General features: G+C 42.3%; 1 protein-coding gene across 5 annotated transcripts in view; it reads right to left on the minus strand.

The window, feature by feature from the left end:
- The window catches only part of LOC138180128 (receptor-type guanylate cyclase Gyc76C), a 101,225-nt gene that overhangs the window by 55,849 nt on the left and 17,789 nt on the right, over nucleotides 1–27,587 (minus strand). Inside the window, exons 12-25 of one of the 5 annotated variants that reach the window (XR_011173209.1) lie at nucleotides 26,704–26,909; nucleotides 26,181–26,363; nucleotides 25,265–25,369; nucleotides 25,108–25,179; nucleotides 24,620–24,785; nucleotides 24,163–24,370; nucleotides 23,923–24,057; nucleotides 23,408–23,520; nucleotides 23,169–23,320; nucleotides 22,901–22,999; nucleotides 22,697–22,841; nucleotides 22,519–22,617; nucleotides 20,848–21,950; nucleotides 3,238–3,357 (exon numbers count right to left, since the gene is read on the minus strand). The gene's annotated coding sequence lies outside the window, so the exon portion shown is untranslated. Of the gene's footprint in view, nucleotides 1–3,237; nucleotides 3,358–4,294; nucleotides 4,928–13,555; nucleotides 14,054–20,847; nucleotides 21,951–22,518; nucleotides 22,618–22,696; nucleotides 22,842–22,900; nucleotides 23,000–23,168; nucleotides 23,321–23,407; nucleotides 23,521–23,922; nucleotides 24,058–24,162; nucleotides 24,371–24,619; nucleotides 24,786–25,107; nucleotides 25,180–25,264; nucleotides 25,370–26,180; nucleotides 26,364–26,703; nucleotides 26,910–27,587 lie in introns of those variants that run through there. The other 4 variants (XM_069113647.1, XM_069113646.1, XM_069113648.1 and 1 more) reach the window with 4 other exon arrangements.

Raw genomic sequence — 27,587 nt, forward strand, 5'->3', positions numbered from 1 at the left:
TTCTCCACAAATATATTAAAACTCGTGTTTAAAATCATCGATTGGGCGTTATCAGTGGAATGCAAACGCAAGCTGAGCAAATTCGCGTGTATCGCGTACCGCACGCATCTAAAAATAATTCACCGTATCAAAAATCCGCGAGATCAAAGAACGGAAAAAGAGCAAAATGAACGAAAACTGAAAAACACAAAGTACGAAAACGAAACGCGAAAACTGGCGAAAGCGGCGGCCTTACAGAGGATAATGGTGAACGATCGTGCGCCGGGTATCTTAAATGGAAAGAATGAAACAGCGATGTTATAAAATGGATCGAATTTGACAGTATCGTGGCTTTTAATAGTCCAAATAAAATTTCGACAAATCAAAACAGAGATATCGACTTAAAACTCGTTGCTTCTTTGCAGCTGGCTTTTTTACAGGTTAACTTTAACCAATACATTAATTGAGCACTACGGAGAAAAAACAAGATGGGTCACATTTTTTTATTTTTCATACGAGAGCAGTTCTAAAGTCCAATGCCTTGTCAACCAATCACAAATTGCTAAAACTGTTTTTATACGAAATAAATGGCTCGTGCAACGAACAACACGTATTTAAATCATCCTCTCTTATATAAAGCAGCAGATACAGTGACAGTGCCGTGCCCGAATATTAAAATGTAACTACTATGTACAGTAACGTATACCCTTGTATGCGATCAAATGCTAACAAAATTAGGAAGTCAACGCAAATAAACTTATCATGTTTTTCCCATGCAGTCTACATTTATAATCTCTATATTTTATATTCTTTCCAGCAAGAATACGATGCAATTTTATGATCAACGGAGGCGAAGGAGGCGATCCAAAGCCGTTTTCACCGTCGCCACACGCTGTTTTTTTTTCTTCTTTTTTTTTTTTTTCTTTATTCCTCTTGCCCCCTTAGTAAGATCTCTAACTACTGTTCCTCGTACCGATGCAATGTATCGCGTTACAGCGATCGGCATGTAACTTTATAACACGGTCCGCGAGAGACTATTTCCTTCTTCCAGTCATAGACCGCAATGTTATTACTACCGAGCCCGAGCAAATACACACGATTTCGCAGTTTCCTCGCGGGCCTAACAGAGACGCGATATTTCATCGGGATAGGTAATAGGAAATCGTCGGCTTGTACTCACGGGGGAAATCGCGTACACGAGCAACGTTTCACTAAATAATTATTCAACAACGTTGTAAATCAGTCGGGACGCGGACACGTATCGTTATGCAGGCGCGAGGAGAGCGCGCGTGCCACCGGTATAAATTGCTATAATTCTGTAAATTCCACCGAGAACCCCTTCCTCTCGCCCTTTCTCTCTCTCTCTCTCTCTCTCTCGCTCGCTTTCCGATTGGCGCGCTTACCTGCCCGTAATTACAAGCTGACGTTTCTACATATAAATTCGTATTCGCTCCGGAATTGGTATCGTTACGATTCCATAGGGTTAACGCCTTCTGCGTGGCTGCAATTACGCGTCTGGAAACCTACCAATCTTCTAACAGGCTTATAGCATCCGTGAAATGGAGCTATCTAATCTACGAGCGAGGCGGTTCGAAGCGAAAGAGAATTTATCGAAGCATGGAGGAGTACGGCAGATCAGAGGAATCTCGTATCGCGATCTACGGACGACTCGTTCGATTATTCCGGGAGCTTGTCGTTTGAATAAGCCTGTAGAATCCGAGCGGGCGGGTGATTCAACCGCTTCTTCTTTTACCATGAATGGCACCGCATTGTTCCGTGCTTCCGTGTAATGCACGCACACGAGTACACACACGCGTACCATACAACCGCGTACGACAGAATTCTGCAGAAGTAGCTATCGTATGTTTTCCCCGCGTACAATGTTCGTGACTGGTTTTATCGCCGCCAGGCCCTTCGTACCTCGTCGCACGAACCTACACGACGCGCGCTAGTTTGCGACGATCGCGCGAAAACACGCGTTCATCGCACGATTTCGCGACTCCATGCCGCGCTTTTCGTTTGTCAACGTCGACCTTAAGAAAGAAAGATTATTTCGGCAACTGGCCAAGTTCGATCACCTTAAATCTCCTGTTGACCGTAACCTTTCGTCTAGAATGGCGCAATTGCCACGCTTACAGTTGCGTTTAACGATTGCCGTAACGACATAACGAGCCTAACATTCGGATTTTTTATCACGTTGCCGGCCACGTGAGTTTCAGCGGTGACCCGCGATATTTGCCCGCGGAAAAACTTGAAAGGGAAAAATGAGTAATGGCTTCGCGAAACTCGTGTCGTATATAGGTAACTTTAATACGATTATTGTAAATAGGGAGATGTAACCGCGGTTGTTCAACGATTTAATCGTTGTTCCGAGAAGCACGTTACAATACAGGGTGACGCAAAAGTACTATAAAGTAATATGTGTAATCGACAATTTAAAAATTGTATTTTACGAAGAACTGATAAATCTACAACGCGAAGAGAATCGAATAAGGAATAATTTTACCATAGGCAAATTTCCATAATTCCAAATAATTCTTACGATTAGCTATAATTTCCATAATTTAACTTCTTACTCAAACCTCGAAACTTACGATCGTTTAATCTCTCTGTTATTCTGTACCATGACCAGAGATTCCACATCAAAGATCAAGTCTTACGTTCAAATTAAACGAAATTCACGACGATTAATTCTAATGAAAGCGACATTTAACGTTGCTTCGGTCTCGTGTCTCCTGCCCTGTTTGCATCTGAATATCAATCGCACTCGTTCCGAGCGAATTAAGCGTGTGTTTGTCGCATTCGCGTACCAATACAGCAGTGCTGGCGGAACTCGCGCGTCGCGGGTTCAAGCGTACTCGGCTGAAAGCTGCACGCGGAGAGAGCGAACGGGTGTGTTTGCGGTTCCATGGCGGACGTGGACCAAGATAACACGTTAAAATAGTACGCCAACAAACGATAACACGCATTTAGAATATCTGTCGCAGTGTCGTTCCTCGCGATATTGAATCGCGCGACTCTCTATAATTGCAACGATTCAAATGGCTAACACCCTTCTTCATCATCGTCTTCGTTCACGTTACGAGATACGAGGCGGAAAGTGTAGCGCAGGAAAGAAAAATGTAGAGTACATAGACGCGCTTGTCTCAGTTACCACGATAATGATAAACTACAACTTTTCATCGACGTTTCAGACGAGGTCGTTTACACGTGTTGCTCGACGTGTTGTTCAGGGAAAAATCACTTCGTTAATCTTACCTAAGCAACATGGCAGAGTAACTTCAGGGAGAAGATCGTCGATACTCGAACGCTATATTGAGAGCATGCTGCTGCCAATCGATACTCTTCGCGCTTTCAGCCTGAACTTCTGACAGCCACCTGCAAGACAATGATAAGACGATCCTTGTTTTATTTGATTTTTTTTTTAATCTTCATATTGGATTTTCATGGAGTAATCGTTAAATAAGGAGAAAAAAAGAAAAAAATCTGTCGATGAGACTACGATGATTTGGAGTCGATTTTTCGATCGGTAACGAGTTACTTCGACAAATTCCTTCTTCCTAAAGTTAATATTTGTTACAACAGTCGAGGAATTAGTACGTATTTCATTCGCATAAGATAAATAAGTTATAAAAGATACATATTTAACAGCATTATAAAACGAAGGATTGCATAAATATACATGCACTGAATAACTTATATAGACAACGATCGGGAAACTCATCACAAGGAAATTATCACAAGAGCCACTATTCAAGTATAACACGCGGGACGCCAACGACATACCAACGGGACGACAAATATGTTAATTTCTCAATTATCATTCAATATCGTTCTTAAATTAACCGCAACGTTCTCTACAGCCGCAAGGACTACACGTTACTAAGTAGACCTTTGTCGAACCTAATTCCTCGAGTCTCTCGAGTCTCTCGAATGATAAACAAATGGATCTAACATAGAAGTGCCTCACAAAAAGCGAATTCCAATCGAATTCCTCGTCGCATCCTTATCTCCGGCGTAGCTATAAAAAGAAACGTTCAACTTCGACTAAGAGCATTAGTTGTTCATCCATAACTACTACACAAACTACAAATTCCTCTAACTACATATTCTCCGAATGGTCGATCAACAAAGCGCAAAAAGCACGTAGCCAATCGTTCCGGAACTCTGTCGGTCGAACGTGGAACGCGTAATTCTGCTTGCGTTCTCGAGTTGGAAAACACACACCTGGCTGGCGCGTGTCACGTTCATTTAAGAGCGGTCATGTTGACGCGGGGCTCGTAAATGTAATCGCGTCAATTAAGGCGACACTTACGGATTTCTAATCGGCTGACCCATACGTGCCGGATTATGTCAGCTGTTGGCACGTCGACGATTTTAATCGATTGATTCACGCAAAAGCGCGCTCACGGCGACACGTTCCTCTCTCCTTTTCATGCCATACTTCTCTCTGCTCTCGCCTTTTTTCTCTCTTTTTCGTCCTTTTTATTCGCTCTTCCTGCCTTTCATATTCTCGTGTTCGTGCGCGATTTATATAACACCGCGAATGAGGATCATGTATTAATTAGAGCGGTAGTAGGCAGCTACGTCGCCACGCGGCCCTCGGAAAAAGCTGCGCTCAATTGCATCTTCGATTTACACGAGGATCAAAGAGGTAATCTGGGAATAAGAACCGTGTCGATAGACTGCGTGTATCGAAGCTGCGCGATAAGCGGGCTCATCGATATCGGAATTACAAGAACGTAGATATGATAATACACGGAGCTTCGATTTAGAGTAGAATTGGAACAGGTTGAGGCGACGGTTAGTTCCACCTTCTACGAGTAGTCAAGCTTCGATAAAAACTGGATCCAGCATCGGACAGTCTCGGAGATGTCTAGAGCTAACAGATCACGGCCCAACTATGCTTAACGCGGGTCTCCATTGTTCGGGGCCAGGAAGTTGCCTCCTTTGGACCTTTGCCTGCATTCAGACGCACTCATGCTTATTTTCTCAAATAATACCGATCCCTTATTTTAGGCAGCTCAAGCGAAGCCAGCTCATTGTTGGAATCTATTTCTAGATTCTTTCTTCCTAAGTCCTTAATTCATGATAGAGAAATTAGAACTTAATCGTTCTGTAAGAGAGGAACGAGGATCGTAGTGGCCATGCTTCGATCCCAGAAGGAATCGAGTTTCGACTGAATGAGCATCACGATGAGTACGGAACACCCACATGGTCTCGTGAAAGGTATAGAACGTAGGTGATTTCACTATTCTGGCACACGATGCGATGCATCGGATAAGGGAGACGAGGCAGAGTCCAGATATAGACCTGCTGTAGGTAATAGTTCGGTAGGTGGTAGTGGTAGCGCGAGCGGTAGGACCGGTAGGTTTGGTTTACTTCAAGTTCGTTGCGGCCAGCCGGTTCGCCACTTTTCTTCTTCGTCTCTTCCTCTTCCTTTTTCCCTCCCGGGCATTTTTCTCCTTTTTTGCCCTCTCCTTCCCTTCTTCTGCTATTTCCTCCTCGTTCATGATCTCCCACCGCTTGGTCGTTGATCTCCCCCTTTCCCCCTCCTTTTGCTTACTCCAGCATCCCTCTGTCTCCAACTTTCTCGCTCTATTCCATTGGAAGATATTTATTTTAATGCGAAGCTGAGGTGTAACAAAAAGGTATCGGTTAAAATCGGCTCCTTCGGCATCGCGAACGCGATAACATCGACAAACCGCGTAGCTGGCTTCCGTGAAATATTAGAGGTGCCCCAGCCCCGGCTGCTACTACTGCTACTGATAGCCTGTCCTCTTCGTTTCACGAACGCAGAGTGGAACGAAGGGGAGGGACAAGGGGGAGAATTGCTCGTCAGCCGCAGAATGGTGGGAACGGAAAGAAAATCTCGAAGAGCCTCTTTGTAGATACCGACGACTTTGATAGAGGCGTGTCCACGTCGACAACCTACCATTAGGATGAATAAGCATATCTTTATGAGATCTCAACAAACTGCGATCTTCTTCTTCTATTGATTACCTTTTTACTTCTTAAATAACCCACGAATCTTAAGAACAGTTCGCTCTTCGAAAGGGCACGCCATTTTGTCTAATTGACTTCTGACATTATAGTAACTCTGTAGTAGATCCAATTATAATTTTTACAACATCTTCGAAATATACGCGAACGAAATTTTAAGGCCGTGTTAAAGTGGCTTGAAATAAACACGAGATGAGCCGAGTTTGGAATTGCAGACGATATTCAGGACGATGTCCCGTCAGCTAGAGTTAACCAAAAGCACAAGGTTGCATAATGTGTAATAAAAATACACGTTACTGTTACCTTACTTTAATTGCTGCATTATCCAACTACCTTGTAGCGCCAATTTCCATTTTTACTACGCTCACTTTTGTTACCCAATTATTACCAAACATAACCATCAGCGGTTTCATTATACACCGGCAAAAAGTAAATTGGTTCCACCATGTATCTCCCACGAATAGGAGCACGCGCGCATGCGCCCGCGCAGCCAGAAAAAAGAGCGCAGAAATCAAAGTATATGTAGCATGACTGACATACGTCTCCGGCCGAGTATCAATTGTGAGCGTGTTTCACCGAAGCAATAAGAAACTCTATCTGTCGGAATCTCCATTGCCGAGACAATATCCATTATTATATTACATCATTGCGTAATCGACGTTTACGGTTTTATAGGACTGGCCTCGCGCGCACGCCGCGCGCGTCCAGCAAACTCGAGGAATCGGGGCCGTTCGGAATGTTCCGTGAAAGCTCGGATTCCACCGATCGCACTGGCAGACATACTGGCAGCACCAGAATTTCCCGGTATTCGTGGAAGTTAAATGGTACATACGTAGGTGAAACAGAGAAAAAAGAAGTATGTTTGACGCGCGCACAGCCGATCATTGCGAATTATCCGTCATGATGCAAGACCCGCGTCCTGAAGTTTGAACCATATGCGAATTATCGTTTCTAAAAGCGATTCGCGTCTCGATCTAGTTCTTTCGAACTTCGCGCTCAATTTCGTATCCGCTAATTAGTTAGAGGATCTTCGATTTTTCGCATTGGTTTTTATTAAGAAAAAGAAAGAATGAAGAGGACGATTTCTTCCATAAATTTTTCGTTTGATAGGAAAACCCCTGGGGACGAGGGAATCACGGATTGGGGGTTTTAAGACCGTTTCGCATGGAACTGGTTCTAACGGAGTTTTATGCGGCTCGCAGTGGACCAGTTTTGCGGCCGTCAATGAAGTGCACTGTACACGAGTCGCGAGCGCACTCGAGGCGGCGAAGAGGGGCGGCTGGTGCTGCTGCTGCTGCACGCAGTGCACATAGTCCAGTGTCCAGTGCCGAGAGAACCAGTCATTGGCCGATCGGCCAATCGCGTCACGGACCAAAAGAAGACGACCGCCGGTCGCTCGTTTCGAATGGTTCGCCATGAGTCGATTCGTGCGACGATCTATCTTCTCTCCTCTCTCGCTCTCGTCACTCTTCCTCGTCTTTCCTTATCACGTATGCACCACACACATACACATATACGCACACGCGATTCTCCGTTCTCTCTGTCTCCACTCTCCCCCTCCCCTTCTATCATCCCCTCCTTCTTTTTCTTCTTTTTCTCCGGTCTTGTATCTCGTTCTTTCTTTCATCCGTGTTCCTCTCCTCGTCCGTCTAACTTGCTTCTTTGTCTTTCTTCCTTGCTCGTACGTTGCGTGGCCGCTCTTCTCTTTTCATTGGTCTCTCCTCATTGCAAAGTGCCGTAATATTCTCCTGCCGGAGTTATTTTCGTCGCGCTCACCCAACCAGCTCTCCCGAGGCGGCATTGCACGGGTTGCTCTCTGCGCATTGTCTCGAGGCCCCTGCTGGAGTAACTGGATTTCCAGGCTAGCAAGGCGATCGCTGCCGATACCGCCGATCTTCCCACTTTGCTTTTGTCTCTCCCCTTCTGCTTCTTCTTCCCTAAGCTCAACCTCCACCTTCACGGCGAGTTTTTCTACCCAAGCAAAGAGAAGCGTTCGACGGTACACGTTTGGACGTTTGCCAAACTTATCGAATAATCACTACGATTAATCTCAATTCCTATCACGTTTCGTTTCATTTCAACGATGGAAATTCGTTTTGTTTCAACGACCTTTTAATTTTAATAAACGCGATTCAGTGCGTCGTGCGTGTAAACGCAATATCGTAAGCATTTGCATTAATTTAGGATTCGTGATAAATTGTAAATTAAGAAAAAGAATAGGATTTGCATTGTTGTGGCCATTTCAGGAAATCATCTTCACTCGATCAACGAAAAGAGACGCTCAAGGGGTCGAAGCGGTCGAGAGCGGCTCGGTAAACCACAGTGCCGCTTTTAGACTCGTTAAATACATCTGCAGATCGTTAATCGGGACCTGAATGAAAGGAACATCATGATCAGTCGAGACAACCGTGCTCGTAATCTCTCGTGTATACATTGCGGACCCGTACACCGTCCTCGGTAGTGTGTGCTGACCACGCGCGCACGTGTGAGTGCCACTCGTTACTTAATGCTTACTTATGTCGGCGCATTACTCGTTAGTCATTACTCAACCACCCTTATGCTATACAACACACAGCAGCGCTTTTGATATTCCTCGGATCACGCAAGCCGCTGAACCGAAAATTAAAGACACCGCGCGTCGTTGTAACATTGAAAAGTAACCGTGCTTGCGGAATCGAGAATATTTATTAATCTCAGCCCATGAATTTTTAGCGTTACGTTTCCAACAATATCGCGGCATTCCATCGGCTGTTTTGCATGACGACTTAATTAGAGAGAACGGTATCAATGGAATTTTCACTCGTAGAAAATCATCGAACGAGCAATTATGGAATTTTTCTCGTATTTTTACCTTTTTTGTTTTGATACGACATTCTAAATATTTTACACAAATCTTAAATCAAGGACTTTTTTTCTTAAATTGGATATACATAAACTTACGAAAGTATTCGAACACGCGTAGATATCTTTTACGAATATATATTATTTTGAAATTTCACTAACACTTTGCGATAAATATTTTGTAATTCCTATACGTTTCTTTAGATTGGTTTCAAGCTTGACCAATATAACCTTGGTTTATTAAAAATTCCAAAACGTTTTACATAACACGTATAATGTTTATATAAATATAAAATCTGTCTATGATAAAATGTCCAAATATTTTCGACAGCTTGTGTATTATTTCTTGTAATGCATTGGAAGGATAGCGTCGTATTACATTATGGATTTCATTCGTGTTTTATATACCTGCGTTACACACAATGTAAACAAAACGTGCGAACATTAAGTGACTTCACTATTGCATAACCAGCCACGACTTCGACTTTGATAACGATAAATTCCATTTTCATACAGCTTTCGGTTCACGGGCTACTTTTGCCATCGATAAACTCTTCAAATGAGATACAACGTATCGTCGTGTTCTACACTGAATAATTAAGTTATACATAGAACGAGATAAGTAGCAACCGATTACATGTAACTTGGAAAGAACATCGAATCCCTCTTATCCCGTCGAATCGGCCAAGGGTTAAAAGTCAGAGAAAAAACGCTGGTATCGCGTAGGAACTGGCTACTCCGAAAGATTCGTAAAAACTGTGCAATCATGACTGCTTAGCTCATTCTACGTTTTATTAATTTCTCCCGAACGGACTGGCACAGGTCAATCGCGTAATTTCAGTGCTCGCGCGAAGCATATAGCGCTAATTACGGCCATTAAGCACGGCGAATACTTAGCTTAACTGATTAATTAGAAAGCACGTTTTTTTTCCACGCTCGAATCGTGGCCGTGCGCACTCGTACGCGCGCTCGACTCGCATACAATAAGATTTCAGTTCAACTAGAAACACGGAATCGGTTCTTTTTTTCATTCTATATGAGATAGAATTATCTATGTTAATCTGTCAGGTTAATCAATGTCTCACCGTGGCGATTTCGTTTCGTTCTTTCTTCGTTATAGATCGAGATCTGTTATATGATTGGCGATTACGAGCCAATTGGAAGTTAAACTAATCAACTTTAATTTTTAGAAATTTTCAATTCTGCTGTCACGTTAGATATGATTAGGCGTTATATATATTTGGAATTATGTATAATTCTCGATAGAAGCTAATCATAGAATTATAGATAAGTTTTATCCCATTTGTAAACAACTCTTATAAATAACGAAATGTTCTTATGAATATCTTGTACTTTCTGTATACACTTTCAGATTTATTTCAAACTTTACCAATACAACCACGATAACCAAGTCTCACTACAATTTAATTTAAACTTATATGTAAATTAAAATTAAAAAATGTATAACACTCGTCATATACTCGTACAAAGTTTCTGTAAGTGTTCGAATATTTTCATGAACTACTTATGCCCGTGAGTACAGAGAATAGCAGGATGGAACGAATATCTCCGGTGGATACAAATGCGGTGCGATGATATTAAACTGCTCGCATTAATTGCCATTAGATATATCGGACATCATACATCTGCATCGCGCCACTATCTCGTCTATCGAGATATAAAGGGAGACCAGAAGCTAACGAGAAAGAGAGAGGGAGAGAGAGAGAGAGAGAGGGAGAGTGGGAGGGAGAGAGGGAGAGGGAGAGAGAGAGAGAGAGAGAGAGAGAGAGAGAGAAGGCACGAGTCTGAAGCGTAGCGGTTTCTCTCAAGATTTATTGCCTGTGCTCGCAATTTACGCGCGTGTATCCTGAACTGAAATTATGCAAAACAGTCGCGGCCTGACAAGTGGCATTTTTATCGGAAGACCCATTATAAAATATCGAGTAGGCACGCGGAGCGCACACCAGAGAGCGCAGCGTAACGCACGCAGCGACGAGTTGTTGCTCGCGCTGTTACGCGCCACATGTTGTTTCACGTTTTCGCGTGAACCGTGTCGTTACTTCGTATCACGATGAAGTCGAACGAATAAAGTTAACCGAGATGGTAAGCTACTTGAATAGAGTTGTAGATAGGATTTTTACAGGTGTCTCGCCGGTTTTAATCCTCCTTCGTTAAGTGCAACTGTTTTTCTTCTGGACTCATTCCCGTCTCCAGTCTCCAGCTACACGTGTCCTATTTTCTTTTCTTCCTTCTCTCTTTAAAGCTCTTCTCTTATTCAATTTGCTTCGCAACATCACCATACACTCATGTACGGATATTGTTATGCAAAAAGTAAAAAGTAATTCGGCGGTAAAAGCGATTTTGCATTAAATGAAATGTAAATGCACGGAACATTAATCAAGCGTAACGACGTTGGAGAACCGAGCGCGGAAAATACTAAACATTTTCAAGGCCCGGTTTCTTTTCGCATAACCGAGTGATTTTATTAAAAAGAAAATAAAGAAGTAAGATTTGTTCGATGTGGAAACGCGTGTAGCAATAAGTTGAGGTTGAGCTAGCAGGGCCACCTGTTTGAGAGGTCTAACAATGTTGCTACTTAACAGTGGTATAGCGGTCAACAAAGAGGTTAAGCATCGACATTCGGAATAATTAAGTTCATTAAACGTCTCTGCTGGTACGGTCGTTCCACCGAGTCGCTTTTGAACGGCGTACGATGAAAAGCTATTGTTTGGTTGCCGACAACGGCGAGCATCTCTCCTGGACAATATTTATCGTGGCAACCTTTGCTCCGTAGCTTCCAAGCGAATTTTATTTTCTCGAATTACCAGCGTCCACGAAGCTGATCGAACGGGAGAAAACATGGCACCGAGATTCTCTCATTTTCGTATTCGTATCATGAATTTATTCCATTTGTTAAAATCGTTTTTTATCCACGCCTAGTAGAACACACACGATCGAACGAGAAAATACACGCGAATTTACCGACGCAGAAAAGTCGGTAATCGACCTACATATTTTTCGATTCCATATTTCACGGTCCCATTACGGGAACGAGATCGCGTCGATATACATTGTACGTAAGTTGAAGATTTATTGGGGCACAAATTACGTTTCGAGACGCTCGCGATATCGTTTAGGATCGTGTAACATGCACTGTTTACATTTTCATTAACTCCTATAAAATTGTCGTCTAAAACCATGCGCAAACAGCGATAACCAACCGAATGAAATTTTTTGACGTCCGAAAGTACCGACTATGACTCAGCTCGGTCGTAGCGACGCCACGTGTGAATTCGAAAAAATATTAATCTTCCTCGAATCCTCTTCGACGAACGAGAAACAGTCAACAAACCGATGACACCTGTGTTACATACTAAACCAGAACTGATTCAAGAGTAGAAATATATATATGATACACCGCGCACGAAGAAGCGAGCTGGTTGAAACGCGGAAAGCCTCGATGGAAATTTTCCTCTACGTTCTCTCTTATCTGCTCGTTAAGTAAACTGTTAACGGTTAGAATACGGTGGACCCTGGGACGCGATACATCAGACGTTGTCGCTCTAGTATATTTCTCAAGTTCCGTGGCATCGTCGCAGCCGCAACTTGATTTCGTTTGCTCTTATACGTCAGAGATTCGTGTATCAGAGCCAAGCGACGAAAATACGTTGTTTCGATACGCTGATTACGAGAGAGAAAGAGAGAGGGGGGAGAGAGAGAGGAGGGGGAAGAGAGAGAGAGAGTAAATACTACATCGAACCCTTCCAATACGAGTACGCGTATACATATATATGTATTCTAAAATGTTTTTTCTGCTGAAGCTTTTTACCGCTATGCGATTAATCAGCATTCCTAAACGTACATATATGTGGTAAATATACACGTATTTGTACACAACAGAACGAAAATACTAGTAGTCAGACTGTACAACGTAATCACGAATCGTGTGCTAGCTCATTTCCTGAACGAACGTTTGACGTAGAAGAGACGCGTCAACACGATGTATACACGTTCCGGAAATACATGACGGACCCGGGAGCACAAAGAAATTTTAGATTTCCATCACAAGGCGCGTGTCAGCCTTCCATAAAAATTTGTTGTCGCGTTATACACGTCGTCGCAGCAGCCGCGATGCACTTTACCCGCGTCAGGGGGCCTCGCACGCGCTATCACTTCCTCTATGTAGTATTATTCATGAACATATAATACGAATATAATGCTCATGAATAAGAGATTTGACACGCGCCCTTCTTATCTTTAAGTATTCGACCTTTCCGCTGAAGTACAGAGGACTACTAGAAAATGAATCTATTATATATATATATACACACACACACACACATATATGTGTGTACATATCATAATATAATCATCGTTGAACCATCGGTATTGTCGTTAAACCATCGTGCTGCCACACGCGCGCGTATAGATCGAGTGACACTCGAAAAATTTTGTCAAAGGAATTTCCTTTGAGCAGCTGGCGCTCATCCAATCGTTTACTCTAGCGAATGCCTGCTAGAAACCGTCCTATTCGCTCGTGTGTACCGCGTATCGCACCACTATTCCCGCCGGTTCTCTCTCGCGATCACGAGAGAGAGAAAGCAACGTGTGTACCAAATGAGAAAGAGAGGAGATAGGAGTGAGAAGCGAAGAAAGTAAGGAAAGAAGAGGATAAGAGAAAGAAGCTACGAGTGGGGAGTCTTCACACGGGGCGCACACGGTTCTCTGTTACCTGCGACTCGTGGCCGTGTCCAGCATGGTAATCCAATCCTGCGGATGGGGGGCTACCTCGTCATCCCTGCTGGTCTTTCGTTGACCGATCGCGAAAAGTCGAGGAACTTCACTTAACAGTTATTTCCGTCCTTCGTCAGGCACTACTCGTTGGAAAATAAAATCACTCCACTCGCACGATTGGCCGCGCGGCTCGTCTACGTACGAGAGAACGCGGAAGGACGCCTTTACTGGCGCGAAGACGACGCACTTCTATCCGCCAAGTTTTTCTTTTTCGTCTTTTTTCCTTGCCCTTTTCCCACGGAACGTGGTGTAAATACGTGCACTGCCCGCGGCCAACGAAACGTCGAACACCACACGCTATATCGGTATACGCGCGATCCACGATCCACAACGAAATCACAGATTCGTTTTACGAAGACGAAACGCGCCACCGAGACAGCCAATCGTTATACTCTTACAATCAACCGTACGCAAGCAGAGGCCGCAATATACTGAACGAACACATGATTCCGAAGGGGTCTAGTGTCGTCGTACGGCGTGCAGGTGGCAGCACCGGAGCGGCGCTCCGATCGAGATCGGCAGTACGCCGAATCTTCGAAAAACTCGCCGACAATTTTCGCTTTTCTCATAAAAATTACCGCGAAATCGACGCGAATGTGGGTGAATGAGTGTGATACGTGTCTTAGAATTTTATAGCCTTCGAACGGAAGTCAATGGTACTCGCTCGAGCCACCGGTGTCAAACAACTATCAAGGCCGAGCATGATCCGACTGAACGCGAATTAATGTAAGTGCATGTTTACTATAGCCGATAATTTGTACGTATTTGGAAATCACAATGGCCTACTAAATATTAATATCATTTTCATCGAATTCGTGGGATTCGAATGTGTTTTAGATGTTAGATCTTGATTACGTTATCGGAACACCTTTTAGGCTAATCAAAGCTGGCTGATTATGGCGGGAGAAAATATTCCCTTTAAATAGATGTCCCTAACTCTATCGGAAGTGAACTTTTTTGTGCATGTAGAAGGCGCTGTAACTGTCTTAAAATTGTTCGTTTCCATTAATCGAATCTAATCCTTAAAGTTTGAATTATCACTTGTTTTATGATATCATAATTTTTTAGTAGCGAAAATTGAAATTTCCTCAAAATTTCCATATAAAATTTTTACAACTGTATTTCAATAAAATTGTACATGTATGATTCGTAAGAAACAAGATACGTATTTTATAACTCTAGCGTTGGCAAAAATCGAGCGCCGAGTTTCATCAACGATATCTAGTTAGCAAATAAAATGCCACACCGGGTCAAATGAATTATATCACAGGCGAGTTTAGGTGACGACACGAGGTACAGAGGAGCAGATGTTTCGTCATTAGTTTACAATGAGCTAAGGATATTTTTAGAAAGCCAAAAGTTTGCCGTTATCGCGACCACGCGGTTATCACATTCGTCTTGCTATTCTGCACTTTTATGTATTTATGTGTCTTTCTTTCCTTCCAGTCGTAAAATGCTTTCGAATGAAATAAAACTGATAAATCAAAGATCGCACAAGGAGGGGACTATAATTTACGCACAGCTTTACGACTCGCACAGTTCTTAACCATCTCGAAAATATAATTTCTTTGTTCGAACAAATGCTACGTTTTGAATTAGCATTTCTTTACTTATGACTATCAGTTTTTTAATAAAATAGCCGTATAAAATTTCGAGGCTCGTGACGTGCAACAGGTTGCGAGAAATAACGTATAGAAGATGTAGTTTACACTCTAATTGTTTGCAAATCTGTAGTCGGCTGGAAGTAATCTTGTTTATAAGACGAAGTTAAGAGGCCTAGTGGTATTTACTTATTTCCTCCGACACTTTGGTTTCTGGTTACGTACTGTAACCGCGATTGATAGTGAAAGCTGCGCGTTTTATCAGCACGGAATGCATACCTACCATATTTTCTCGCTACTGTAATCGTTCTACCATACGAATTTCCTTTCTTTCCTCTCTTTTCCTTTTTTTCTACCAGACAAGGAATGTCAACGTTTTTCAACAGCTAATTGACTGGTCGCAAGTTAATTGCCATAATTTTCTAGTACTTATTATTATGTATCAGTATGCAAAATTTCCAACGAGCGCAAGTGCATACCGTGAACATGCTAACTTACGATTGTTCGTACATTAACGTAGGATGTAATAGCGTAGCGCACGAATGCCTTTATTACGCGCGTACACTGTTAATGCACGTGCTCTGCTGTATGCGCGTAAATACGAACGATAATGCAATGCGTTACGTTGCAGAGAAAGTAGCGTCCGATAAACGAGATATCAAAACATAAAAGTTTCGATAGATAGCTTCTTGTCTCCAATTTAACTAGATTTTCTATCTTTTCCTTTTCCCACTAAATTTATACCAATTGAAAATTCTCTCGTAGAGTTCTCCTGTGTTTATCTAATTTATGGTAATAAATGTTTCTCTGTACGACTTAGTTTGTGTTCGAAGTCGGACTATAGTGGTCAAAGTAAAAGATTCTCGCGCGAAAGATGGTCATGCCTCCTTCTTGAAGCAACAGACCGTTCCCCTATCTCGTTCAATTAATTTCTCGGCCGAGTTCGTTTGTACCTCTCTTCCTCCCGCTATCTTCCTATAAATTTTCCAATGTTGCAGCGTCACTTTCTGCACTCGCGATAAAATTCTTTCCGCCCTGTGCCTCGAGGTAACACGATTTTGGATTTCACCGTTCGGGCCGATCGTTTATGGTCGGTCGGTGGAATTCTTCTTTGAACGAGTGTTTGTCCGATGCGCCTTGTTTTCGCGACGTTTTCAGCCAGAGATCGCACTATTCGGAAAGCAGAAATCTCAATTGAATACAGACCTGTGTACTTGTGTACACAACCACAGTTAGCAACAGTGACGTAGACGACGACGCACAGAAGCGGCGATTGGCTGGTAAAACAGTTGCTATCTTATCTTTTTCCCCGTGAGTGTCAACACTCGCCGCTCGGCGCGTACAATCTAGCGTGCACAGGGAGCGTGTAACTTTTGCGGCCTCCGTCGCCAGCAGCAACATTTTTTTCTCCCACGTTGTCTCAAGCTTATTTCCTGACATTTCATCGCTCTTGTACTTTTAAGTCGCGTTCGAACTGTTCAAGTTACTCGAGTTCAAGCCGATTAAGTTCGAACAACCTGATTTCAGAAGAATTCTTTTCATGGAAAGTAAAAAGGATACTGTTATGGTAGTTATGAATGTATGTAAAATGTTTATACTAATTATATATACATATATATATATATATTGAAATACATAATTTACGAGCATCTGAATGTGCTCAACTCAGAAATCCATCCGATCACTCACTCTGTTTGGGTTTTTATTGAAAATAGTTAGTTGATCGATGATGTGTGTGAGTCAGTAAGGGAACACGGCTGCCTAATTACAAGTACATTATCAAGGTAAGAACCTGTCCACTATTTGCACCGCGTATCTTTTCGTGGATTCGTCTCCGTTGTTCCGTTAAACGCGATTCTCATTTGGGATTAAAAAGCAAATTGACGAAAGATCGTACGTTTTACACGATTATAGACGTTGTCGTGTTTTGATTAAAATATCGAACAATTTGTTATCGGGAGATGTTCGTCGAGTATACTTTGAAGTATATTAGAAAAGATCGGATATGATTTCTTTTCCCTGTTGTTGAAACGTGAGTTTGTTTTGATCTCGTTGTACCAGTTTCGTTGACTTGTCGGATAATTTCGCGATCATAGGGAAGAGATTTATCGCGGAAAAGGCACGCGAGGCATTCGAGCTGGCTTGGTCGGCGAGTCGCGAATCGTGCCGATGGAAATCAGGTTAAATGACAACGAGCGTAGCGTCACGATCGAACGTGTCGAATCGCGACGAGTTTATTTTCAGCTCGGTCTAAGCTTGCGCATATCTTATGTAAAGTAACCGCGTGTGCGTGGACAACAGGTCGTTTGAGCCACAGGTGCGGTACCTTGTAGAAAGATGCAACACGCTACACCGATTGTGAGTAACCCGTTGACAGGAGAACTTCCATCAAGAAAATGCGATAGATTTCATTTAATAAAATAGTCCGTCCTTCTTCCGCTATAACGAAATTTTACTTAGTGCAAAGTTGTGAAAACAGACGACAACGACGATAGGATAAGTGCCAATCTATAGAAACAAAAGAACGTAGTACAATAAGGATTCGTATAATGAGAGTTCATTGGTTTTCCCCATTAGCTATTTCTCGCTTGTGTAATAAATGACGCTGTATAAGAGCAGAGTTGTAGCGGGAGATTCGATTAACGAATATTAATCGAACAGTAAAGCCAAAAATTTTGCTCGAGTAAACGAAATCCTTACGAACGAAGTTGTTATTTTCCTTCTGACTTCTTCGTTTCGCACCAAAATGGAATTTTATTCTATCGCAAATCTCTCCTCCCCTTCTGTCTCGTTTCTAATCGCGTATGTCTGTACGCGCAACAACGATGATCTAATTGCTGGTAATCGAGCCGCTCCTTTTCATTCGAGAACGACAACGATGAACCGCGTAGATTAGCATTCTCCTATCAAAATTTTTTACCACTCTGAACGTATTGTTCTACGGCGGATGAAGATAATTCCGTGTCTATAAATAGAAACACAGGCTGGCAGAAGGAGAACCTAATAAAAGTACGCTCTACGGAGAGACCGTTCGCGTTCGACCGAGCGTGAAGTCGAAATAATACAGCGTCGCCGACGCGATTAATATTTAAGCGAATGAATACGAGGTTACAGAATAATTGGGAATTATACGTGCGTGGGATTTGCATGAATTTGTACGACGAGCATGGTTCATCGATGTACGAAGGGGTGGAGAGACGAACTGAAGAGAGGAGGGGGAGAGTACGAGGCAATGAATTCTTTTTCTCTTCTTCGGTTTGCTCGCCTATTAGCAGTAAATGGTTGAAGAGTAATTGTACTCGTCACTTGTGTCCGCCGCTAATGACGGATCATTTTGCAACATTGCTCCGTCCGACAACGTTCAACAACATCTCGTTCTCAGGAGGCAGATACACCATTTGAAAATTGCGGCGCCGCTTGCAACCTGTATAAACAATCGGCCATTACGCACCGTTATACGATAATCGTGCTTGACGTCAAATATTAAATGATTTCGCTGCGTGAATCAGGCTGTTTAAATTGTCCGGCTTGATTGAATGATGGCCGCTCCTCTAAGTTGGCCGACAACCACTTCACCGTAAATAAGATAGTACCCTATTCTGTATATAAGAGTCGCCTCGTTATACAGGGTGTTCGATTCCTACGTCGTATGTATTATACCAAACGTTCGTCCTTTGGTCTCTTTGGAAAGCTTTGTAAGTATAAGGATCGACTTGGTGCTCGTTACCGGTAAACGAGAATAGAAATAGCGTTTTGAGGAATACGAAGGTTGAAACGTTGTCGTTTACACGTTTGCCTTCAAGGGGAACGGGGAAACGACTGGAAGAATTTTCTCCACGAGCTTACTATTCATTTGCTCTATCGGGTTTGCGAAAGACGCCGAATAGTAAATGGCGCAATAAATTCAGAAGTCATTCTAGTATTTGCACGAGCGTTTCACACTTAAGCAGAGAGTGAGAACCGTGGCGTATCGCGATCACGTGTTACGAAGACGCACGTAACGAGACGTGCAAATTAAAGTAACGAAGAGTTTAGTTAGCTGACGAGCCACTAACGGCATTAGTTATAGTTTTCGCGATCGGGAGGCACGACTGATCGTCGAGTTCGACTTGCTCGATATATAAATAAACGTAACAGTACCCATTAGATTATTAAAAAGGAATGGAACGTCGCTGGTATGCATATTCAAACGTACCGGCCTCCCCTATCGTTGTCCCATTCGAGCGGAACTTTCTAACATCAACCTGTTAACTGTAAATCGAAACGAATCTCTATCGACGATGTTCTCCGCGTAAATGAATCATGCGCATGTACGCGAGCGATTAATGTCCCTGAAAGACCGCAACTGGACTTTCATCGGCGCGATCGTTACCGCGCGACTACGAACTTTTCCCTCGCGGTGACACGCTTCACTGATGCAATTGGTAAACCGCGTGTCGTCGGTTAATTTTATAATCGCGGATGTTACTTGGTTCACTCGTTGTAATCACAGACGTGGTCGACTTTGATCGATATTTTCCAATTTTTCACGACAAATCCGCGAGCCGCGCGGCGGCAGATAAAACAGCAGCAGATGCAAGAGAACGCGTGCAATCACCGTTTTGCCTTCAATTAATTTCTTCGATGCTAATAATTTAATGGATCTTGGTGCGTTATCGGCGCCGTTTCATCACGCATCGTGCTCGTGCGCCCGCTCGCTCGTACACGCTTCATGCCATTGCACTTACGTGCAACAACCAGATCTCAGTCAATACCGCGAAATTATCTCGAATCGCTGTGTGTTTGCTCGATATCCATTGTGTTTATAAGGAAATTCGTGTACTTCGGTTTTGACAACAATCTAAATACTATCGTCAGACAAAAGATTTTTTAATGATTTCTTTATTTCAAGAAGAATAATAAACTTACACATGTTTTTCGTACCGTGCTTACGATAGATCGATTCCTTAATTACACGATACGCATTATCGAAAGAACTTGAAGCAGCGAGTCTCTTCGGTCGTTTATGATATATATATATATTATGTATGTATATATTACTCCATAAATAATCGTCTTAAGTACTACGTGCCGGCAGTAAAGAACATAGTTCGCGTTGTTATCGTACGATTTCATCGAATTTCCACTGTCTCGTGGATAACTTCGTGTAGAAACGTTTTTTTTTTATTGCAAACGCCGCATGAATATTGGATTGGTCGCGTCGTAAGAACTGAACGGTGCGTAAAATTAAAATAAATTGACTAGAGGACACTTATATAGAATAAAAAGCACGAGCCTTCTTGATTGTCTAAGCTAATGCGTGGAATATACCGTTATGGCGCGTTGATTTCCGTGCACGAGTTACGTATGCTATAAATAATGTATAAATACATCTGTTGGGTATCTCGTTTGTACGTACGGTGTGCTTTGGTACATCGTGTACTGCGAGCCAGGGGGAAATCATATTGGAAAACGAATGGTCGCTCGACGAGTGAACTCGTTAATCGACCAATTGCAGTCTGTGTGTAATCGTTAGGTTAAAATTATCGATTAATAACAACGGAACGTGATTGTCGATTCGTTAGAACCAAAACTTGGCCTAGTTATCGAATACTATGATAAATCGAAGAAAATTCCAATCAATTCCTACCTCCTTATCCTTCGAGTTTCCGCAATTATCGAAGCATCGCACTGTTCAGCCATTCGAGCTTCGCACGACGACTTTCATTCATCGAAAACAACCATGGTTCCCCATTAAATTAATCGCACCAATCAAACTTTACTCTCACTTGAACTCTTCACCTTAACTCTTCGATCTTTCATCGCTCCCGTCTCTCAACACGAACAATCAAAACTTCGATATACGTATAATCGAGCACTGATTCGATCCTCGACGACTAAATCACCTCGATGTTGTGTTGACATCGCGCGCTCCAAACCGACTCGAGATAGGAGCTGCACTCGTGGCCAGGCAGGCAGCTCCTTAATCCAATCGTCCTCCCGGATAATAAATCAGTGGCGTGGTAGCGTCCCATCCGTCTATCTCCTCGTTCGACTGCGCCGCTCGTTTCTGACAATTTAAGATCAGAGTACTGTGCCTCGGGCTGCTGGGCGCGGATCTGCAGGTTGTCTGCGCGATCCCGACCGGCCCAAGCCGAAAGTTCTTTACCCCTGCACGCGGGAAATAAGGCTCGTTACCGATCGTCCAGTTCGATCGCAGCGGTGAATTGTTCGCGTCAGATCGATGCCGCGTTAGATCTTTCACGTCGATTTGCGTTTCTTGTTCGCACAATTTCTCCACGCACGGACACGAGTTGCTGGAGGATCTCCAGTTATCCACGCACGAAGGCCTCGTCGCGCAAGACCTTTTCGGCTTGCACGGACTATTGTCGACGATAGACTCTAGCTGACTGTTCGCTCCAGAACACTTCTGGTTCAGTTGATCCGAGCTGGCAAAGCGTAATCGTTTCGGTGATTCGCTCGAACACCTCATGAAGGTTGATCTTACGAGAGATTTGTTTTTAAGAGAGCTTCGTGGTATCAGAGGGTTGGAATTGTTTCTGGCGTAACCGTTTCTTCGATTCTCTCGTTCCCTGCTTCGTTCTTCTCGCAGGGTCGGGTCTTCGCCGATCAGCCAGTAGGTTAAACGCTCGCCCTTGCCCTTCATGGAGACCAACCCTCTTTCTACTATTTTGAAACCGCCAACTTGGTCTAGAAGTTCCTTCGTTTCTCTGCTGCAGTGGATCTTTAAAGCTGAAAAGCAGAGGATATCGAACGTGTGATGTAATGTTACCAATATTTAGCAATGTGAAACGTCAAAGTTTACATATATCAGAGAAAATTCACGAGATACTAATGTAGTATCGTGGACGACGGGCCTGGGGAGTGTCGGGCGAATTATAAACATGTGCGTGGTGGGGCTAAGACAAAAGACACGAGGCTAAGACAGAAAGCAAGGGGTTGCTAAGGGATGAAAACGAATTAACTATCTATCTAATATCTAGTTGCCTAAATTATAATACGTTATTGTGATTAGTTCACGTTAAACAATCATCGTTTCCTGTTTAATCAACATCTGTTTGATCCATTTATTGTAAATAAACTAATAGTAGTAAAGATCCTACACTAATATAACGTATTCACTGCAAACTTCGAAGTTGTATTTCTTTTTTCAAAAGAATGCGATCGACGTAACAGTAGCGGATATGTTAAATGGAAGAATCATTTCGAAGTCCTAATATCGAGCAGACGCATCAGGAAATTATATTCAAAGCTACGACCTTCTTTCTATCTCTCTTGATGCAAATTAATAATTACTTACCAGATCCAGTGGATTCCATGCGGCTTGCAGTGTTCACGGTATCACCAAATAGACAATAACGTGGCATTTTTAGGCCGACCACACCGGCGCACACGGGACCTAGGTGAGAAATAAAAGTGGATTAGTTGTATTTGACACGGTCTAAAATCGTATATCGATGTTTTCTCACTGAACTAACCGGAATGTATGCCAATTCGTAGTTGCAGCTTATCCAGCGGCCTGTGTCGAATTGTAAATTGTTTTACGGCTTCTAGGAGGCACAAGGACATACTAGCTATTTCTCCTGCGTGCTGAATACCGTTTCGAATTGGTAAACCGCTTACCTGTCGAAAGGAGTATAATTCAGGATCCTGTATCACGTTTAGATACTTTGTTTACTTACCACCATGTAAGCATCACCGATAGTTTCCACTTTGTACACGTCGTAATTTTCTATCGTCGAATCGAAACAGGTGTACAAATCGTTCAGAAAATCTACCACCTGCGAGTGAAATAAATTCGTTGAAATTGATATGCTAATATTTACGTTGATATTGATATTTAACGTTGCAAATGTTTCTCCGTACTGGTATAATCATTTTAATATCGGTATCATACGATACAAAAATGCAAGTAGTTCGTAAATTTCGAAATATTCCGGTAGAAATTACCTGCAATGGTGTGCTTTCGGCAGACATGGCGGTAAAGCCGACAATGTCGCTGAAATAAATTGTAACGCTGTCGAAGCTTTCAGCTTCGACTTTGTGTCCCCGTTTCAATTGCTCCGCCACGTAACGCGGTAGCATTTCGTACAGCAACGCGTCTGAAAGATAAAATTTTAGTGTAATATAATTTGAAGGAAACGTGATAGGGTTTTAATTGAGTGGCATTTTATGGAACGTCGAGCAACCTGTCTTTTTCTTCTCCTCCGTTAATTGGTCCGTTCGTTCGTCGACCAGCGCTTCCAGGTTATTCGCGTATTTCTCCATCATGGCCATCATGTTGTCAAATATGTTTGGCTTCCTGAGAAAAGCATATCTTTAAGTTATTCCAACTTTTACTCTGTTTCATTTCTTTATCTTGCTTTATTTTAACAATTGGAATTAAATAAAAATAAATTTATTTTATCAAGTGAAATTAAAATGGCAAACGCTGGGTATATTCTCACTCGTGCAGATATTTCGCCTTTGTTGCTTTCTAATTTACATTTTACGTACTATATGTAGCCAGTGAATATTCTCGCTTATCGATATTAACTTCAAATACTTATATTTCTAGGATCTTTTATCGATTTAACAACGGTATCGGCGAATTTAAATTTCAGATAATTTATATTCTCAAGTTACTTAAGTAAATGTAATTATCACGTAGAATCGACTCTTCGCTTTATCGCTATAAAATAAGGGTTAAGATATTCAAACTTACATGCCCTTTCTCAAAGGTCTCAGTTTGTTTCTAACGATCTTGAAGTCTGGTCGAGTCTCAGGATCCTCGGCCCAGCACTCCATCAGACAAGCGCGCACGAAATGGAAACAGTTCTCCAACTGGTTCAACGGTGGTCTGAGATAATTCAAGGAAAACAGAGTAGCTGACAGGGTGAAAACAAAAGCACATAAAATTTAAGTATCTTCTGCCGTCGACAGACCGCGACTATAACGATAATACCTGAACGGTTCTGTATCAGGTTCTCTCGCGATTACTTTCTTCAATATCTCCGAAGGGGTTAATTCCGTGATTCCAAAAGGGCCGTGTCTCCCTTGAAGTTCGTACAACACTATAGCGAAAGAGTAAACGTCTCCTCTTTGATAATCTCGCACGACTGGCTCTTGGCTTTTCGTCGATCGTAATAGTTCAGGTGCTCGATATAGCAAACCTGTGGAATTCGAACTTTAATTGTATCGTTATCCAATACAAATGTGATTCATAAATGGAAAAACTTTGTAAAGAAAGGCCCACGAAATAAAATTCATCGAGCAAATTGCAGAAGTTTTACATAGTTCTAGTTGAAGTCAATCTTTTCGAAAATTTGTCCATGTTACCGTAAATATATGTTTGTCCTATGATTAGTCATACATCGCGTCTTTCTTCAAAAAATTCATAAATTATCTGTTCGATAAATTACCGTGATACTTCTTCATGACGTCACACGGCTCACACTCGGCGTCCTTCTTGAATTCGTGCAATCCAAAGTCCGCCAGCTTTACAACCCATCGAGAATCCACCAAGCAGTTCGACGTACTCAGCGAACCGTGAAATTTTATGACGGACTCGTGCAGATAGATCATCCCCTGGAAAGCGTACAAGCAGTAGCAAACTTGTCGACGGTGAATTCTATCAAAGGCGACGATTCTGGGATCAATTGCACTCGTCTGGTTGAATACGCGAAATTCTGAGAAGATATAACCCGAAACTCTCGATAACATCGTACGAGTACGAAGTTTCAACGGGTTTTCGCGAGGATAGAGAAAGTTTCAACGATCGATTGGGATTTCGATATGAAAAATTATATTCCACTGTCTCGACTACTTCTCTGTGCGAACCGTCGTAACACAAAATGTTATTCGAAGGTTTTTGGACAAAAGAGTTTGTCGATTCTCGAACGATACGTACCCTGATTATATCTCCGACTAAGGACGCCATGAACATATTATCCAGCTTCATGTCCTCGTTCTCCAAGATATCCTGCGAGAAAAAAAAAGACAAGAAAATTATACCGAGGAATTGCGAACGTTTCGTCTACTTAATTATAAACTGTCCAAGTAATTACCTTGAGACTGCCACGAGCACAATACTCCACGACGATGCATATGTTCGGTGGATCGGTACAGGCTCCGATGAAAGCGTTCAAATTATCGTGTCGCAAGTCTCGCATCTAAAGAAACGATCATTAATTTGTACATGGATCGGCATATTGGGTTTCGATGTTCTCGAGGTCACAGGTTAAATAACTTTTGGTCGACTGAATCGTAGTATGTATCCTGTTTATGATCTAATCGAATATATTTAAGATATATTTCTGGCATTATAGATTCGTGCACGCGAGACTAATTTTCCAGTATTGACACGAACTATAGTTAAAACCACAAGTTTCTACCGCAGCTCTAACAATATTAGCTCAGTTATTCGAAAAGGTCCTCATCCGCCTAATAAACTAATATTGTTAGCGAAAGTTTACGAGTTACAAGTTTTCAATATTAGGTTGTCCGAAAAGTTTCTTTCGCTTTACAAGAAAACAATAGATGCACAACATATTTTGTTTTATATTATTTTGTTGAATTACGTCTGATCCATTTTGTTCTATTAAGATAAAGACCACAGCATTTGACAGATTAGGTTTTAAAGACACTTTTGGGACAATCTGATGTAATCGGTAATGAAACAAGGAGAATTTTGCAAATTAATTTTATAAATTGCAACTAAGAAACGATAAACTTATATGCGATCTACGACTTATAATTTGTCGAGCAATCGTTGTTACTGTTGGTTGCTAAATTATCGCACGAGGGCTCGATAACAGACGAACGGACAACTTTTTATCGAACGATCAGAAATCGTTCGATCGGAAGACAGAGTTTGATTGATGTTACGTATACGCTGGATGTCGATCGACCCAGTCAGCCGACCAATAGTTGGCTAATGTAAACGCGATTTAAGCGATCCATTCGAGCTCGTCCTATACTTACCACTTTCAGCTCTTTCTTCATCTCCCGTGTAATTTCGATCGATTTCTTCCGAACTTTCTTTACAGCGAATATCCGCCCCTTATAAACACCAATTTGCGTGTAAATCATCGAGTAACGAAAATCAGCATCTGGGTTCGAGCTGAGAGAAACTTGGCTGGTTCTCACAATAGGCTGCGTCGTTGTCTATCCGAGAAAATTATTTCTCTCGTTAAAAAGACGTTGCTAGGTATTGTTTAAACGTTTATTTAAAAAAAGAAAAAAAACAGGAACTTTACTACATTGTAAGATATTATAGTTATCTAATCTTGCCACGTATGTAATATTTACTTTATAATAGAATAAGCAGATTGCTAGGATCTCACAGTCGGTCTCACTGTATAAGAAGCGCAAGAGTATCATGCGGGATTTGATAGCGAAATAACGTCGAGCTTCGAAAGTCCCAGGATCAATTGGATCGAGGGAAATGACGGGAATAACAGAGAATTGGTATAAGACGACACAGAGAACGAAGCCAGGCATTTACCTTGGAATTGCATTTGGTAGGCGCCTCATTGGCTCCCGACGACTCGTCTTTCTTCTCTTTGATCTGAATGTCTTTGTAGTTCACCTTCCACAGTAGGGAATCAAGTTCCTGCTCGTACTTCCAGTTTCTGTATAGCACCAGCAGCACCGCCGTGATAATCAACAGAAATCCGCCGGCTATACCGCCCATGATTTCTCCCGTGTGAGCTAAACGATTTGATCGTAAGTGGCCAATCTGTTCCAGATATTTTTCCATTGTTATCGTAACCGATTGTTCTATGCAATATCTCTGTACTTTCAAAGTTCTGCAATTTATAGTTCTATACATAGCTCTACGGTTCCACGTTTCTACAGTTCTATAGTTTTATAGTGTCCACAATATTCTAGTCTATAGTCACGATATTCTGGTCTACGGCGATCTTATCCGTGGCTTCATTTTCATTATTATTATTAATTCTTTTTTAAATAAACGAACCATCGATTCGATCGTTTCGAATATTCGGGTCAGAGATGCTCGCTCCATTCGATTCTTTTTTAATTGTACTCCCTCGTTCAACGTCTCGTGTTCAGCAGCGTTTAAATCGGTCACGACCGTGCCGACTGTGTTTCGTTGCATAATCCGTAATCGCAGTTACGTGGTCGAGATATGTATTCGATCTCAATTAAAGGAAACGAAAAAGATATGGGCGGGTAGGAAGGGCAAAAGCTGCCCTCCCCCTCCTTCTTCCCTCTCGGACAGATTTACATATGTAAATTTGAAGATCGGACCGGCAAACTTTATGATGTATTTTCGAACGATCGGCCTTAAAGGTACCGGAGAAAGCTGACGAATGGTAATTCGAAGGAGAACCAAGACCCTCTAGCCTGATCGCATTTTCACGAGCC

This window comes from Bombus flavifrons, chromosome 5 (assembly GCF_040668555.2).
Source record: "Bombus flavifrons isolate JBK064 chromosome 5, iyBomFlav1_principal, whole genome shotgun sequence".
Taxonomy (NCBI): Eukaryota; Metazoa; Arthropoda; class Insecta; order Hymenoptera; family Apidae; genus Bombus; species Bombus flavifrons.